We start from the raw sequence: 19,148 nt of genomic DNA on the forward strand, positions 1-19,148 counted from the left end.
TACTCAGCACACTAAGGGCTCTGGCTGAAGTGGAGGCCACAGAGATGGGCAGCTGCTGGCCATGGGGACTCAGGGTGCCCATACCTCCCTAGGGAGGACTGAGGAGATGGGAGATGAGGCCACAGTAGCCCTTGTATGGCCGAAGTCGTGGGAACAGGGAGGGAAGAATACCTGCGCTGGTAAGGCAATTCTTGGACATCAAGGCTAGAAAAGCTCAGAAGAGGCTGAGCCCTTTCCTGGGTTAAGAGTGAATAAAACATGCCGTGATTCAAAGAAAATTAAACTCCTAGGTCCACACTGTAAACTATAGGGTCTATACACTCAGAGCACTAGGGCAGAGCCATGTTGCAGCATCAGTGATGGACAAGGCGAAGGTTCTGCCACATATTTAACCTCCGGGGCTCACAAGCCACCAGGAAGGAGCCTGCGATGATGTACCTCTAGAAGCTGCTCTTGGGTATCGTGGGTCCAAGCCAGCAGCCCACACGCGGAGGCAGGACAGATGTTACCACTCATCCCAGAAGCCAGAAGTCACTGGTTTCCCTGCCTCCTTGGGACCCCCTCATCTGCCATAGCAAGCCCAGCCTTCAAAGGGATGTCATTTTCATGACAGCTAAACATTTATTTTTCAATATTTATTAGCTTTTTATATGTCTGTGAATTGTCTGTTTACCATTTTTGCCCATTTCCCCATTTTTTTATATTGATTTGTAACAGCTTTTCTATAAACCAGCAAGAATGAACATTTATCTATTGTAACTGTTGTAAATATTCTTTTAATTTTTCATTTCTAAACCTTTCTGTGGCATTTTATGACACGCAGAATTGTATATTTTTATGATGTGATAGCCCAGGTCTCTTGTTTGACCCTTTTTTTCTTGACATTCATGTGACCAGATGAATAACCCCCTACATTTTTGTAATTCATTTAGGTTTTTATTTTATATATTTAACTCTTCAGACCATCTGGAATGTATTTAGGCATGGTGTGGAAAATGTGACATAGTTGCCCAAACAGTTAACCAATAGTGTCAGCCATCAATTACTGAATTATTCCTTACTGATTTCTTAACAAGGTGGAGAATTTTATTTCCCCAAATGCTGCCATGAGTTTTGTGTTGAAGTGACAAACAGCTCTGTTTCCTAGGAGTTGCCATGTGCTTTATCCACGGGGAGCCGGGGATGATGAGGAGGTGTGGAAATTCAAGATGCAATGGCCGTCCTAGAGAGGTCCAGCACAGGGGAAAATGGGGACAGAAGTCCTGGGGCCGCTCACGGAGTGGACAGTGCTACAGATGGGTGGGAAGCCGAGAATTTGAGGAGGAACGTTACCGAGGAAGCTGCACGGCTGAGAGAAAAGAGGGACAGCTGGTAGCTACTGTGACTATTGAATTTTAGGCAGAAGAAATATTTACAGAAGATCTTTGGGAAGTTTTCTAAAGATAAATTTCTTTAAGAAAACCAATAGTAAAATATCTGTTATTCTTCAAGTGTATTAAATTGAGTATGTTTTCTCTGACTGTGACTGTGCTAAAACAGGGTCTCGTGGGACATGCGTTTGAGTTACATTTGGAATGCTGCCTCCCTTGTAAGCACACTATTTATATATTCTTTTACTTAGAACATAAGACTAAATTCTTAAATATAGTGGAGGCTCTTTCTGAAGTTTACATTCTGTTCTGTTCTTGTACTAGGTCCTTTGCATTTGAATTCTTATCACGCTAACTTTCTCTGTTACAACCCATAAAGGAACAACACCAGTCATGAATGATAAATCTAGATTATAGTAGAGTCTAACTCCAAGCAAAATGCCATATGAGGGGCACAGTTAGAAATGGATGCCTGATTCGCCAGGTAAGGGCAGAAGAAAACTCTTTTCTTTGGTGTGAGGGAGCTCAGTAGATGGTGCTGGTGACTGAGGACTCCTGGCTTCCAGATCCAGTTGGACCTCACACTAAGTGCATCTTCATTGGGGTGGGATGAAGATTTATGTGATCAGGGGCAGAAAACCGAGGACGAGTGAGGCAATACAGATACAAGGTCCCAGGAACATCATCCTCTGAGGGAAATTTGGGAAATAAAAAAGAAAAGTTGTATCTTTCTATTACCATCACTATAAAGCTGAAAGAATGACCCCAATTATATTATAAACTTAGAAGAAATTATAATTCTTACTATGATCTGGAGTTACCTGTTATTCTTTTTATTTTAGACTCTTCTTTTCCTAGGACTTTAATTGGGCAATCTTTAAACATAGTCAGACTCGGTGTCAGAATTTTAAATCTGAGTTTTAAAGAAAGTATTGCATTATACAGTAGTATACGGGGAGGGGGGGACTTTTCAATAAAGTTTCAACAAGCTTTCGTTTTATACTAGTGAATATCAAATGCGTTGTCATCCTTACTGGCTGTGTGCTATTTTATTGTACAGATACTTGATGATTTATTGAACCTGTCCTCTGATTGGGCACAGTGGATTTTATTTTCCTTATTTGTTGCTATTGCAAACAAAGCTGGATTGAACATTTTTGTTTATAAACTGAAATGTATCAATCAACTGCTTTAAAATGATCATTAGCTCCCTGTTGCCCCCAGGGAGCTCCATCCTCTTAAATCTGGCTAATGAAGCTCATGGTATCCATCCCTAGTCCATGTTGGAGGATCCTCTCAAGCCAGAGGCAGCCCCCAGACACTCAGGACCCAACTTCAGTGTCCCCTCCTTTGTATTTTATTTTATTTTTATTATTAAATCATAGCTGTGTGCATTATGCGATCATGGGGCACCATACACTGGTTTTATAGACCATTTGACATATTTTCATCACACTGGTTAACATAGTCTTATTGGCATTTTCTTAGTTATTGTGTTAAGACATTTATATTCTACATTTAGTAAGTTTCACATGTACCCTTGTAAGATGCACCGTACGTGTGGTCCCACCAATCACCCTCCCTCCGCCCATCCTCCCCCCTCTCTCTCCTTCTCTCCCCCTTCCCCCTATTCTTAGGTTATAACTGGGTTATAGCTTTCATATGAAAGCCATAAATTAGTTTCATAGTAGGGCTGAGTACATTGGATACTTTTTCTTCCATTCGTGAGATACTTTACTAAGAAGAATATGTTCCAGCTCCATCCATGTAAACATGAAAGAGGTAAAGTCTCCATCTTTCTTTAAGGCTGCATAATATTCCATGGTGTACATATACCTCAATTTATTAATCCATTCGTGGATCGATGGGCACTTGGGCTTTTTCCATGACTTAGCAATTATGAATTGGGCTGCAATAAACATTCTGGTACAAATATCTTTGTTATAATGTGATTTTTGGTCTTCTGGGTATATACCTAGTAGAGGAATTATAGGATTGAATGGCAGATCTATTTTTAGATCTCTAAGTGTTCTCCAAACATCTTTCCAAAAGGAATGTATTAATTTGCATTCCCACCAGCAGTGTAGAAGTGTTCCCTTTTCTCCACATCCATGCCAACATCTCTGGTCTTGGGATTTCATGATATAGGCTAATCTTACTGGGGTTATTTGATATCTCAAAGTAGTTTTGATTTGCATTTCTCTGATGATTAAAGATGATGAGCATTTTTTCATATGTCTGTAGGCTGTGCACCTGTCTTCTTCAGAGAAGTTTCTCTTCAAGTCCCTTGCCCAACCTGCGATGGGATCACTTGTTCTTTTCTTGCTTATACATTTGAGTTCTCTGTGGATTCGGGTTATTAAACCTTTGTCGGAGACATAACATGCAAATATCTTCTCCCATTCTGAGGGCTGTCTGCTTGCTTTACTTACTATGTTCTTGGCTGTGCAGAAGCTTTTTAGTTTGATCAGATCCCAATAGTGTATTTTTGAAGCTGCTTCAATTGCCCGGGGGGGGTCCTCCTCATAAAATACTCACCCAGGCCTATTTCTGTAAGAGTTTTCCCTGCACTCTCTTCAACCCACACCTTTGACCATTAACTAAGATAGACTCTCACTGGATTAAAGATTTAAACTTAAGACATGAAACTATAAAAATACTAGAAGACAGTCCCCTCCTTTGTAAAACCTTTCCCATCATCCTCAGGCCAAGTGATTTTTCTTTGCTCTGAGAAGCTACAGCATTGTATTCCCACATCTATGACAACAAATAGTGCATCATATCATAATTACTTTGACAGATCGCTGTTTCTTGAACTGGAATCAGTGTTCAGAGGCTAGCAAGTATATTTTTTTAATCCTGTTGAATACCCAGCCTAGTATTTGGCACCTAGTATAGTGCCTGACACAGAAAAATAGTCTCTCAATTGATGCTTGTTGAGAAAATGTATGGTTACATAATGGAGTAGAATTAAGTAATAGATGGAATTTTGTTGAATTTTTAAGTTTAAATTCTCTCTTGGGCTTGAAATGATAGGATTTCATGCACCTTATTTTAAAAGTAAGTAGACATTTATCTAAGAATGAACTGAACAGACAAGGTTCTGACACTCCTCTGGGGTGGTCTCTGGGCCAGAGCCCCAGCAATAGTCCTCTTATCATGGCTGCTGCTGGAGAGTGGCAGGGCCATTTTAAAGATTCCCCTACCACTGGTTTAGTAGGTCTGGAGCTGGAGGTATGAAACAGTATGCCAGCAGAAAAAGGAAATGACAAAAGTCTTCCTGTGAGGTCAGTCCCTGGTCCACCTTTTCCAGAGTTTTCTAGCCAGTGGAATTGATGCCTCCCTTAACACTGCTCACTGGTGGATGCCGAAAGGGTTATTCAGACAATGGCTTTTCTAAGGCCCAGAATCTCTGCAGGAGGTTGGGGCTTAGGGGGCTGAAGCTGAGCAGCACTTTAGGGGACAAAATTAGAATTGGAATTGATTTTGAGAAACTGGAAACTTGGAGATAGACAAGGACCCTCAAGTTCAGGGGGATATGTGGATGCCACCCACTGAGACCAAGCCTTCACAGTAAAAACTTCACTGCAAATTGAAGACTTTGGCCTTGAATAACCTTAGTTTTTTGCAGCGATCCGCAAGAAGAAATATAATTTTTGCCACAAACCAACACATGCATTCATAAATAGTCATAACCAAAACAAAATTCTCGTATTTATTTTGATACATGCAACATAGTCTGATATTTTCAATTCTATCCTATTTCATTGTTTTTTAAATACTGATCATGGGCTGGGCCCAGTGGCTCACGCCTGTAATCCTAGCACTCTGGGAGGCCAAGGTGGGTGGATTGGTGAGCTCAGAAGTGTGAGACCAGCCTATGCAAGAGCAAGACCCTCTCTCTACTAAAAATAGAAAAAAAACTTAGCTGGGTATTGTGGAGGGCACCTGTGGTCCCAGCTACTAGGGAAAGCTGAGGCCAGAGGATCACTTGAGACTAGGCATTTGAGGTTGCTGTGAGCTGTGATGTCACAGCGCTCTACCAAGTGTGACAGGGTAAGACTCTGTCTCAAACAAACAAAAAAAAACTAAATACTAATCATGGCCCTGTATTGATTTGAAGACCTTCCGTGTGAAAACTGCTGCCCAAGAAAGGGTAACTGGAGAAAAGAACAGTCTCTTGATTTTCTAAGATTAAGAGAAGAGTGTTTATCTGTTAAAAGTGAGGTGAGTAGCCAGGAGGACTGCCAGGGTCTCTATCACCATTGATCTTAAGCTAGTGGGGAAGGCTTAGAGTTCTTAGCTGTTAGGAAAACATGAACATAACTTGTTAAGTATTAGTTGTGTTCATGGGAGTGAGATGAGATGAGAGGGAGATTGAAATTGGGGAAAGGAAAACCTCTTTTGAATCATCTGTGCCTGTGCCTGGGGGCTGTCACAGTGCAGTAATTGATGCCTCAGGAGGAAGACGTACAAGACGCAGCAGAATATTAACAGGGTCTTTCTGAAAAAGAAATCACTCACACGCAGCTTTTTATTAACCACACAAAATCAGAATTTGTTAGCCTAATTGAATTAATCTGGAGATCGAAGCTCATTCTTGGTCCAAAGAACTGATAGGATTATAGGTAAGAGCTAAGCAGACAGCATGAACTTTTTAATAACACAAAGTTCACAAGTATTTTTTCTCCCACTCTTGGGAAAGTAGAGGGAAATAAATTAGAGGCACATGCCAGGACCTTCAACCTCCTTGCCTCCCACCAACTTCTAGAACAACTAAACATCAAGAATCCCTTAGTGGTTTCCTCTTTGTGTGAACATGCATGAGCGATGGGAAAGAGATATACTTGGGGCCAGTACATTTTTAACTCCCTGGGAGGTATTTTTTATCTAAACATGCCTTCATTTGGACCTTCAAAGATGAAATAATGAAGCAACTTTTCCCGAGTGCCATATCTTATTCAATCATCAACTTTTTATAGACTTGAACACTCTGTCAATTAACACGTTTTAACTAGGAGCAAACTCCTCCTTCGGGAATAGTTTTATCCTAAAGGAAATGCAGATAAGGGAGGGGCCCAACTTGCACTGTGGTTCCTGATTTAAGCACTATCTTCTACCCAAAACAGCAGCAATAGAATTAGCTGAGACTACAGAATACGCTACTCCCAAAGGCAGGTGTGCAAAAGGTAAGGAAGATGTTTTTTTCACACAGGAATAAAACATTATGTCTATTTAAAGACCATTGCACCACATGGCAGAAGTTTAATCCTAGTCAATTCAGGATCAATTCATTTCTACATTTTCACTTTCCCATCTCTCTCCAGGGTCACTTGTCCATTCTGGAGGCCTTTTGCTAGATTCCTGCCTGTCAATGACCGTCCCCTGCCCTCTGAGAAGTGAACATTGCCCCTCCACGCCCTTGCCTGTGGCTGGGCGGCCCCCACTGCATCCCTGCCGCACCTGCTCAGCTGAACAGCGAGCCCTTGGCAGGTCTTTCATCCATTATCTATGCCTTGTTGGTGTTGTAGGAATATTCCGCTGCTCTGCATGGAAGTTGAAATTCTCATGAGGTCCCAGAAAAACACTGTGGAAGCTCCAGGAGGCTGTATTCCAGCAGCCTAATTCCCTTTTTACTTAAAAATATGTTAAATGGAATCAGTGGGGAAGATGTTGCTTTCCTGGGCCAGTGCAGGTACCTTGGGCCGCAGGTGCCTCTGGTGAGGTGGTGAATATGATGAGACCGCCTCCCAGGTCACTCTTTCTCCTTCCCTGCGTGGTCTGGGAGACCAGTCCTACAGAGTCCTCGCAAGGCTTGCTCGGCTCGTCCTCCAGCTGAAGTTTAGGTTAGTTGGAGAGAGGTGCTGGCAGTAGATCAAAGGGCAGGAGGAGATGGAGATGTGGCTCTTCCCACCTCCTTCCTTCTGAGCCACAGGTGGGCAGGGGCCGACCTCCTTCCTGAAAGCCATGTGCCATCAGGGCCTCAGGGTGAGGGGCTATCCCCAGGACTCGGCTCCAGCTCGCCTGGGCTCTAGTGCCCACTCCCCACCCTGCACTCTCAGCTTGGAGATGGCTGTGGCTCACCGAGGTGGTAGCCCCAAGACATGTCACCACCAATTGTCGGCTTCCTTTCACCCTGCCACTGGCCGTGTGAACAGCTCCACCATTCATCCTTCTCCAGCTGCCCCACTTGCTGGTGCTATCTGCTTGCTGCTGGGACCTGATGGAGTCAGTTTCAAGACACTAACTTGTAGGAGGATTCTCCTGCCTGTCACAGAGAAACATCCCTTAGATCTGCTGTAGACCCACCCACTCTGCTTGGGATTGTGCCTGGCACATGGGCCTGGTGACAGCCATATGTGCAGCCACTTCAAAGGAGCCACCTTGCCATTGGCACCTGATGAAGAGGCAGTTGTGGGGGCTGTTTCTTCTCCATGTGTCTCTATTCTGCATCTGACCCTTTTTGTTTCTTTTTTGGAGACTGATGCCCAGGTTAGAGTGCTGTGGTGTCAGCCTAGCCACAGCAACCTCAAACTCCTGGGCTCAAGTGACCCTCCTGCCTCAGCCTCCCAAGTAGCTTGGTCTAAAAGGAGAGTGCCACAACATCTGGCTAATTTTTCTATTTTCAGTAGAGATGGGGTCTCACTCTTGCTAAGGTTGGTCTCTAACTCCAGACATCAAGGGATCCTCCTGCCTCGGCCTCCCAGAGGGCTAGGATTATAGGCAAGAGCACCCATGCTCGACTAGCATCTGACTCTTTGTCCCCATCTGTCTCACCAGAGCTGGCTCAAGTACTCACACTTGAGTCGGGATAACAATTCATAGGCTAGCCTATGCCGTGCCTTGTTTAAAAAGATGATCCAGGGCTATCAGTGTCTTTCTTCCAAAAGCAGAATCAGAAAGTGTCAAAAGAATGAAGTGATTAGTAGCTGAGTTTGAAGTGGGGAAGAAAATAAGATCCAGCTAAGGGTTCCAGAGTATCTGCCTGGAGGAGCCCGGGGTCTGACCTCTTGACTGTTTGTCGTGATGCTTGTGTTTGCAAGGCAAGAACATTGTCTTTACCTAGAGGTGCTATCTATTTAGAGTAACTTGTGAGTAGCTGATAGACCTTACGGTGGGCACTGGGTGTGGTCCCTAAGAACCCCAAATCCCTCCTGTTCCTGCAGCCCTGGGTCCTGCCTGAACAGCTGTCCCATCCTGGATTTCTGGGAGGCTGCCCAGCAGGGTCATTAAAAGAATGGTGTCTGGAGCCAGCCTGTCTGGATTTCTACCCAGACTTGCCACTTCTTAGCTATATGACCGCTGGGCAAACCCCTAACCTCGCTGTCTCTTTTTCTTATCTGTAAAATGAGCATAATAATTGTGTGCCCTTCACTGCGTCAGAGTGAGGATTAAATGAGTTAATACTTAGAGGAGTAGGTGACACACAGTAAGGGTTGCCTAAAATTATTCCTATTACTGCTACAACAATCCACCCTCCTCCCCTTGCTTATTAGCAGGCAGCCAGCCCCGGTAGTGAAATGCATAGACTCAGCCTCAGACCACCTCAGGTCACATCCTGCTTTACGTCATTTTCAGTGTCCCCCATCTGCAAAATGGGAAAAATAATGCCCACCTGGAAAAGTTGTTGGAGGGGCCCAGTGGCAATGCATAGGGAGGGCTTAGCAGAGCCTGACGCATCAAGCATCATTACCACTGGAGTTAATTTATGCAAACCTCTCCATTACAATGGCGTTTCTAAAACAGGACTTTTTCATTTACAGGGAGCTCTTCACTCTAAGCTGTCACCTTGTCTTCTAAAGGTGAGTATACCTTAAAACCTACTCCCCAAATACAGAAAATTTACATAAGTTATCAGTGACTTCAATTACTAGATATCTCTAAAATCTAAAACAAAGAGAGAGACTCATCAGACCCTAGAGTTGAATACAGGTGTTCCTATCCTGCTGATTGAGCATTCGTTGGCCTTGATCTAGAATCTAGTTTCACAGAGATGAATAAGACCTTATTCTTGCCTGTGAGGGATTTACAGTTTAGTTAGTAAGGGACATGGGCACATAGGCAGGTACTTCCCCACCAATGTGATGCTTTCCCTGAAAAGTGATCAAGAAGGGCCTCCTGGGCAGTGCAAAGAAATTTAGACCCATCTGCAGACAGCAGAAGAGTTTTTAAAGATTGGTAGCCAAGTTTTTGTTTCACTCTGGTGATAAAGTGGAGGAGTGATTGGAGCAGGAGAGAAACAGAAGGGAAAAAAGACAGGACATGCAAAACAATCCCCATCACTTCTTAAAGAGATGTTTGGGAGCTAATCACATGTGAAATCTCTAGTAACTCCTGTGAAGAAGAATGCTCATTGGAAAGAGAATTAAGTGAAGCGTTTATAGGAGGAGTAGAGAGAAGGACGGACTAAGGCCCCATCCAGTGGTCTTGCCTGGGTCCAGAAGCTCTCTTATGACTCACGATGTTCAAGCACCCTGTAGTCAGGCAGTGATGAATCCAACCCAATTTCAAAGACTCCCACTATCATAACTGTAGGTAAGACACACTCGCAGGCCTCCTTTCTCAGGCTTAGACTTTGGTCTGCTGAACACAGACCTTGTCCACTGATCCCACAAGACATTTCTTAAGAGTTTCTGGGTCAGCCAAGGGCTGGGCAGCTGTGAAAAAGAGGGAGGAAATGCCCCTGGTGGCAGGAAAGCCCTGGAAGGGCAGTCATGCGAGACGCAACATCACAGCCAGAGGACTCGAGGGGCAGCGTATTTATTCATGGGAAGGCAGCCTCTGCTGTGCTCATGTCCCCTCTGAGGCCCAGTATACCACGAAACCAGTTCCAAGGAATTGTAATAGTCCTCAAGTGACTTGGATGAGTGAATGCAAAAAAATCGAAAAGAAAAGGGCAAAATCCCAGAGACCCCTTCTTTGCCCAGGGGCAGTCTGACTACGTCTCTACTGCGGGAGGGACCCCCAGATACTACTTAGCGGAACCTAAATATGCTCACTCCTTTCCTTCCTTATCCCTCACGTCCACCACAGAAAATATTGTTAATTTCTCAGAGGAAAATAATGCACCATAAGTTACTAATAAGAAATGTCCAACATGGGGATGAGTTCTTTATGCAAAAAAGCAGACACTGCGTGTGCGCACACATTCGTTTACTAGTCATCGGTCCATGACCTACCAGGTCACCTCCCAGTTCCCGCACTGTAAACAGCAATTTCAAATGGAAACAGCCTACAACTAGCTAAATGGACCCCACATTTAGCTTCAGACCTCTGACCAAAGGCTGCACATGGGTACCACACACATACACATCTGTGTCCCCATATCACAGCTGCATCAACAGAGGCGCATGGTGGTTAAGGGACAGCCCCAGGATCGCCCAGCAGGCCCCTGGTTGCGCCAAGAATAAGATCTGGGCCTCATGACTCTTGCTCTATTCTCTTATTGCTGTCTGCCCTTATAAGGTGATTAAATGGTTCTTTTTCTCCTTAGCAAAAGGGAGGAGGGAATGGTGGGAAGTGAGGAGGGGAGAATGGGAGGGGGCAAAATTAATTTGAATGCAACTATTTTGCCCAAGTCTCAGAACACTGTAGTTCTTTTATTCGTTTGGAATGAGTGGGTATACAGAACAGCTTTGTTTTTCAATTCATTAACTTCCACAGAAAAAGACCATCCTTTCTGTTTATACTAAAGGCACTGGATGTCGGAGCCATCGCCATGTGTGTGGTGTAAATAAGAAAGGCCACCAGTGGAGATCCGTCCCTTTCATGATGAGAAAATAAAAGTTAGTTATTTGGGTTCCAGGGGAAGTTTCTTACTTACCAGATGTCTTCTTTTTAAATTCTTTTTTGTTTGTTTTCGAGAAGTAGGTAAATTAGCTATGCTTTAAAATTCATTCCCTATAATTTTTAGAGCCCCAATGACTTCTAAAACACTTCTTTGGACATAAATGCTTTAAAGGAAAAAGAAAGCATCCAGAAAATGCGACAGAGATGAGAGACATTCAGAGAACAAAGTACCCCAGGTTATCGTGGGATAATTACATCCCTGCAGCACGGGGCACAGAGCTGGGTGTCAGTAATTTCCCTACCAAGATAACCAGGCCCCCAAGGAGTCCTGTTATTGCTGCTGTAACATTTCAGTGGTAATGGAACGTGATATTTGGGTACATCTGTTGCAAGAAAATAAATCTACTTGTGTACATCAGCCAGAGGTGACAAAGGGACATTGATAACAGATTTGGACTTTCCAAATGTTCCATTTTAGTACAGTCCCCATTCTTAAGCACTCTTGCCCTAAACAGCAATGTTTGGCAAGCTTTGCAGTGAAGACAATGATGTTGTTCATTTCATCTGCCTAGAACACTCTGAAAACAAAACTCTTAAATGCAGTGTGTTTATTATTCATCTCCAGTTATAGTTGCATAATTAAAATATATGGCAAAGAAAACATTTTGGTAATGTCAGTGGTGACCTTTGAACATGTGCTTTGCTCCATCAGTGTTGTTTGATTTACAAGGAAGTGACAGTTTGTTTCTGTCTTAAGCTTGTAATTTTCACCAGAGTCCAGAAGTGACCTCAAAGGTACAGGCCAGCTTCTTGGGATCAGAGCTGGATCAACAATTCAGAGAAACCGGCTTCATTTCCAAATAGGAACTCAGGAAGCCTTGATGAACCTAAACTTGAAGGCTGGAAATTCAGGGACCCAAAAGGTTCATTCTAAAAGTTTAAACTGAATTTGAACAGCTCTGACTGTCACCTGAGCCCCAAGATAACACATCACCTAAGATGGGTGTGGGTTTGAGAACCAATCTCCTCCTTTCACTTAAATAAGTCCCATTCCCTTCACTCTCTTGTCTCCTGATTTTCCCTGGTTGCTCTCAGTTAGCCAACCCAAGTAGCTTATCAACTGACATAGACCCTTGTAGAACTTGAATCAGTAGCAAATATCGCAAAAACCTGTTCTGAGAACCCATCTTATTGTTCTGTGACTACTTTGATCCTAGGTGGAAAGATGGAAGCCCCATTAGCAATTGGACCCCCTTGTCTCCTACAGACTGGAGAGGATCCCCTTGCTAATAACTTCTCCAATAATAGGATTGCTCTGCTGGCAGTGCTCAGCATGAACTATTGACCCTAAAGCACTTCTCTCCCCTAGCCCCACCTCCTGCCCTTTAACACATGTGTTACTAAACACAATTCACAAATTTAACATGACTACTGAAGCCCCTAATAAGCTGGTTCCTCCCTTGAGCACAGCCCAGGCCAACGACACTGGACCATGGCAGAACCAAATTCTCTCAGACTCGGACATTTACATGTGCTGTGCCCTCAGCCAGGAATGCTCTTCCTCCTGTTTCCATGACTGGAAATCGCCCACTCCTCCGGCACCAGCTGGGAGTCACTTTCTAAGGGCAACATTTCTTAAATACACCTTGTCTCCAAAATACACAGACTTTTATCTACTCCAGTAGTTCTTTATCACTTTCATAGCACTTCTCCCAATTCATCATTATATTTCTGTGTCATTGTTAGATCAGCACTTGTCTTCATCCATGGATGCCAACCTATATCCATCATCCTCTTCTCTAATGACAGCATTCCAATTTTTATCTGGGCACATTGTCACCCACCTAAAAAGTCCACATTTCCCCCCTTGTGGCTAGATGTGGCCAAGTAATATTCTGGCCCACGACATGTGCTCTTCCCCATCCATCGTTTTTTTTTTTTTTTTTTGCTGGAATGGAGATGTGATAGCTGGAGCTTGGGTAGCCATGTTGGATCATGAAGTGGAGAAACCGGTTGCAACAGGTTTAGAAGTTGCAAGGAAAAGAAAGGAATCTGTGTCCTTGAGGATACCAAATAGTTTCCAGACCAACTTGGATTGTCAAATTTTAGTCTCCTCTTCCTGTGGGAGAAAATAAACTTCCATCTTGTATAAACTACTTCTGTTTCTGTTGTAATTGTTCTGTGTTGAATAGTTTGAGAGGCTATGAATGCATCTCCATTTTAAAGGAGAGACTGATCACTAAGCATATCTCACATCTCCTGTGTGAGCCGGAAGAGGTGGGGGGAGCCAGGTTTTAGGTTTTAGGTCTTCAGTTTGGGTTCTTCCACATGCCATGAATTTTGGACCTGTTCGACACCATTTTTTACAGTTTCACACATCTTTGGCAAAGATCTCTTCTCTTTCCTTGAAAAAATAAAATTTTTACTTTGCTTTTTCCCAAACACTGCCTGTAAATTAAAGCATAAAACATACTGAGCCAACTTTGCAGAATTTATCTGAGTTAAGATTCTCCAAGAGCTGTTACATATGAAGATGCTTTAAATATAGCTTCATTATGAGAAAGAGTGACCCTGCAAATAGAACACCTGTACAAATGTGCCCTCAGATGGCACTCCTCCAGAGACCCCAGATGAGGAAACCAGTCTGCAAAGATGTGATGGACCTTGTGCAAAGCAAGATTCAGGCTGGCTAGGAAATGAATGCTTAAGGTCAATCTAAAGTAAACACAAGATAGTGCCTTTAGGGTACTGACCTATATGATGAGCCCGACAGAAATTAAATTAAGAAAAATTAATTTCTGACACCAGTAAAATAAGACCAGTATTTTAGACAATACACCAGGGGTGGGCAGACTATGACCCATGACCAAATCCAGCCAGCTCCCCGTTTTGTAAATAAAGCTTTATCAAAACACAGCAATACCCACTTGCTTACAAATTATCTGTGGCTGCTTTGGGATTTTTAACTCCTGTAGTTGTGACAGAGACCATATGGCCAGCAAAGCCAAAAATATTTACTCTCTGGAACTCTGTAGCAAAGTTTTGCCAACCTCCAGTTTATGTGATAGGGCCATATCTTTCTAGCTACTTTTTTTTTATTGTCCTAATTATGAGAGAATAGAATGTTCTCCAAGAAGTACACCTCACTATTGCAAGGGAGCTTCTGCCATCCTACCCAAGCCACCCTGTGTCTCTTCTGAAGTATGCAGTTATATGTTTTGGAATTTTGAACTCCAAGAGGAGGTTCTTCTGGTTTTGTTGTCTCTGGCCTGAGTCTAGCTCCTCTCTGCAGAGAAGAGGAAAGTTGGGAGCAGAGCTCTGTCCTTCTCAGGCTGCTGTAGCTCGGGAAGGAGGAACTTCCCCCTACCTGTCCTGAGGGTGGCCTCCCCTTTTCCCTACACTCAGCCCACTCCTGTGACTGGGGAAACAGTTCTTTGCTGAAAGGCAAAGCTGTGTGGAGCCCCTCTGAGAGTGTCATCGGGGACAGTGTGGCTGGTTGGCTGCTCATTCTTCTCTTCCCTGCAGGCCGGGTCCCCAGAGGACCTACAGCCAGCACCCAACCTTGGGGAAGTGAAAGTGCCCTCCTTTCCCAGCACTTTCCCTTCTCTCTACCCCAATGTGCATTTCCTAGAAGGCCCCCACAGGGGTCCCCTCTCCCTGCTGCTCAGCCCCCTCTGCTGGGGATGCTGTCCTGTCGTCAGAGAAGAGGGGGATTCTGGCCCCAGTGTCTGGGGCTGGGCATGGGATGGGGAGAACTTCGATCCAGCCTGTGACTGGCCCCTTCCTCAAGTTTTGGCCATCAGACACACCTCATCACCATGAATTTTAATTTCCTTCTGATGGTGTCCTTCCAACACACCAACGCAAATTAGTAAGAAGCATGCATTTCTCCCTTTCATGTGCATCCAAAGTAAAAAAACTCACTAGCCTAAGTAAGCACTCGCTCGCCTCCTGTCCTGATTGACACCTCCAAGCTTCCCCATGGAACTGAGAACAAGAGGCAGCTCCCCTCTCCTCCCCTTTTCAGGCTCCCCTGGTTCCTTCCCTGCCCATGGGGACCTCACCTCATGGTTCAAGTGAAGACTGTGCTCTTTCTCTCACCAGCTGCTGGGATGAAATACCTGGTGAGCACGGCCATCATCGGTAGTTTTCATCTGGCCCAGTTTCTTCCGTTCCTCCATTGCTGGGGTAAGGTTAGCAAGGAGGTTACCTAGGTGACGAGAGAACAGCCTCACTGTACTCCCTGTTCTCAGTGCACTCCTGGGAAGCCTTTTCTAGCCATTGCCCATCTCCATGACACCAGCAGACAGCCCTGGCAAAAACATAGGTGCCCAGCCTGTGCATCACCGGGATTATAGCTGAACATGCATGGAAATAGAAACAGCTAATATTTCTTGAATATTTACCACAGGAGGCTTGACATCTATTCCGTCATTTGACCCACAAAACAACTTTATGGTGTAGGAAGCAGCGAGAGGAGACCCCGATCAGGGAATGACAGGAAATCCCATTTTGACCAACTGTGCCACACCCATCTTGACAGTGTCCTCTTGCACTCTGCTGAGGCCAGTAAACAGTGCTGCTGCAGCCAGTAAACAGTGATATGGTTTTTCCAGACAATCCTTTATTAGTACATTTCCAAAGCTCTGGGCATAGCAGTTCCACATCTTGGAACTTTTCCAACAAAAATAATAAAAGGTGTGGGTAAATATGTATGTATGAGAATGCTCATAAAAGTTTTCTTATTAATGTAAAAGATTAGGAGCAACATGAATATCTAACAATAGGGGGTTAGGTGAGTATTTTGTGGGACATATTTGCAATTGACTATCAAGAAACCATTACAAATATGTAGAAAATACTTACTGAAATGAGATACTGCTGAGTCTATATTGCTTTGTTGCTGAAATAGATCAGATTATGTAACAGTATTCCATAATCAGAGGAAAATTCATACATAAATGCAAAAAAAACTGGAAGATCATTACACCCCAAAATTATTAACTGTAAGTTACCTCTGGGTGGTGGTATCGTGGAACTATTTTTTTTTTTTTTTTTTTTGAGGCAGAGTCTCACTCAGTTGCTCTGGGATTGAGTACCGTGGCATCATAGCTCACAGCAACCTCAAACTCTTGGCTCAAGCAATCCTCTGATCCTACCCTCCTGAGCAGCTGGGACTATAGGAGCCTGCCACAATGCCCAGCTAGTTTTTTATTTGTAGAGATGGGGTCTCCATTTGCTCAGGCTGGGTTGAGGAGCACTCCACCCTCCTCAGCCTCCCACAGTTCTGGGATTACAGGCATGAGCCACTGCACCCAGCCTGTGCAACTATTTTTAAAAACAAAGTTCTATGTTTTCCAAGTTTTCAAAATTATAATTAGAAGAAATCAATAAAATAGCTGTATTTACAATTTACATGGAGATCCCTTCTCAAATATCTTACACAAAAGGAAATTGCTGTATCACTCACTTTCACTTCCATTTTGTTTTCCCAAAGTGTGGAAACTGAGAGTCTCTGAGTTCTCCATGAGCAATTGTCTTTTTTCCCTCAATTCTGGAAAAAAAAATAGTAATAGATCTCTCATTGGTTAAAATAACTTTATAATTGTGGTTGAAGAATAAAATCAAATAGCCTCCATCACCAAAAATACATAAACTTTATTCTTCTACACCAGCAAAGATACAGAATGTCACCCTTGTACTCTGGCCTCCACCTAAAACTAGCTTCATCCATTTACACTAAATGTAATGTATGCAAAGAGAAACATTTCAGAAGAAGTATATATTCAATGCCTCTGGTTCTCTAATGCTTATTTCTTCAATCAATATCAATGCCACCAAGCTAGATCATGGGAGAAAGCTATAAGAGCAAGGGGTTGGGAAGCCATCTTTGAGAAGATTGAATCCAAAATAGAGCAGGAAAAGAAGAGGAAAGAAATGGGGAGAAAGAGAAAGTGGAGGGAAAAGGGAAGAAAGAGAGAAGAGCATTGGGGAAAGGAGAAAGAAAGGAGGGAAGAGAGAAAAAAAGAGAGAAGAGGGAGGGGGGAAAGTAGAAGATAGGAGAAATATGGATCCCAGGCTGCATTCATGCAAGAGACATTCTATCTTGAGACCGGGAGTTCTTCCAACGTTCCTGCACCTCATTTCTGGCACCAACAGCACTGACATCACCTGGGAGCTTGATAGAACAGTGGAAACTCAGGCCGCACCCCAGAACTACTAGATAAGAATCTTCACAAAGAGCCGGGCAGGTGGCTCATGCCTGTAACCCTAGCTCTCTGGGAGGCCGAGGCATGTGGACTGCTTGAGCTCAGGAGTTCAAGACCAGCCTGAACAAGAGTCAGACCCCCATCTCTACCAAAAATAGAAAAAAACTTAGCTAGGTATTGTGGAGGGTGCCTGTAGTCCAGCTACTCAGGAGGCTGAAGCAAGAGTATAGCTCAAACCCAGGAGTTTGAGGTTGCTGTGAACTATGATGATGCCACGGCACTCTACCCAGAGCAACAGGGTGAGACTCTGTCTCCAAAAAAAAAATAATAATAATGATAATCTTCACCAAAAAAACAGGTTATCCATATGCACATTAAAGTTAGAGAAACACTAACCTGGCCCATTGCCCAAAGCCCGTGGCTACTCTGGATTTAGAGAACACTGAGTCTGTCTCCTGTCTCTCTTTAGTGACCCCTAGTGGTATGCCCAAAAGGTACTAAGATCCATATGACAAGACTAAATTTTGATCTCCAGCCTGAACCAACAACTTTCTATTCTTCAGCCAGCTGTTCTATCCAAGGTCCCAAGCACTGGGAAGACTAGGACCATAGTTGGCCATCCTGGTTTAGAACATCTTATTGAGTCCAATGCTGGAGGTTAGTACTTTTTTGCACATTGTTGCTGTTGGAATTCAAAGGGAAGATTCCTGAATGGAATTATTCTCTGTGAGTTTTAAAAAAACACTGATACACAACTTTGGATCTCTTGATTGGAAGCACATCAAGACGATCCATTATTTATATTACCAAGTACACTTCACATATTGCCTCTTGTATTCGCTCTCAGTTTGAAGGCTATAGGAAAAGAAAGAAAAAGGAAAGACTGAAGGAATCTAGGAACTAAAGACGGGAGGGAGAGAGGGAAGGAAAGAGGGAGAGAAAAAAGAAGCATCCCTTTACAGGATGAGCAATGTTCAATTTATATTGGGGTTGGAGTTTTATGAGAAAAGTGGGAAAGCTCAGGATACTGTAGAGGTCAAAGAACTACCCCATACATCCTCTAAAGCAGTTCATAATGTGTGTTTCATCGGCAGAATATTATGAGAAGTTATCAAAAGGGGTTCCAGAGTCAAATTAGTTTGGGAAACTCTAGACTGAACAATGTTGGAGAGATTTCTTTGCTATGGGACTTCTCAGGGCTAATTTATTAAATTAGGATGGTTTATGAATCTCTCAAGTTATTCTCTCTAAAATATACACACATACAGAGTTTGGGGGCTTCTAGAGCAATCTGATCCCAGAGCCTCAGAGCTGTGCAGTGTGTCGCCCACAGTCCTCACCCTTAGAGCAGTGCCCATATCTCCTGGTTCTCAGCCACTGTTCTTGCTCTGTGTTAAGTTGCACTCTAAAGTTGTTTCCCATTATTATCAAGTCTGATGTTACACATCAATCCATCCACCATTTTGTGCTCTATGGATAAGTGTAGAAATGTAAAGAGGGAAAAACAGAAATAAAAGAAGGAGAAATACAAATCAGAGAAAAGGAGGAGAAGGTGCTAGGAGAACTTTGCATCAATTTGTAAGTGAGGACTTTAAAATAAAACAGCTAAAATAAAATAAAATAAAACAGCCAAATAGAGACCTGCATTTTCTTTGATGCTGTTCTTCTCAAGCAAGGAGCCATTGTGAACTGGTCATGGTGGTGATTCACATCAGATCCCCAATGTGCAGATTCAAGTAGACCAAATTGTAGCCCCATATCGAGGGACACAAAATGTCTA

General features: G+C 43.4%; 1 long non-coding RNA gene across 1 annotated transcript in view; it reads right to left on the reverse strand.

Moving 5' to 3' along the window:
• The window catches only part of LOC128568800 (uncharacterized), a 44,382-nt gene extending 29,060 nt beyond the window's left edge, over nucleotides 1-15,322 (reverse strand). The window contains exon 1 of the long non-coding RNA XR_008375232.1: nucleotides 15,224-15,322. This is a non-coding gene — a long non-coding RNA (uncharacterized LOC128568800). The remainder of the gene's footprint in view (nucleotides 1-15,223) is intronic.
• Nucleotides 15,323-19,148: the final 3,826 nt, after the last annotated feature.

Source organism: Nycticebus coucang, chromosome 2 (assembly GCF_027406575.1).
Source record: "Nycticebus coucang isolate mNycCou1 chromosome 2, mNycCou1.pri, whole genome shotgun sequence".
Lineage (NCBI taxonomy): Eukaryota > Metazoa > Chordata > Mammalia > Primates > Lorisidae > Nycticebus > Nycticebus coucang.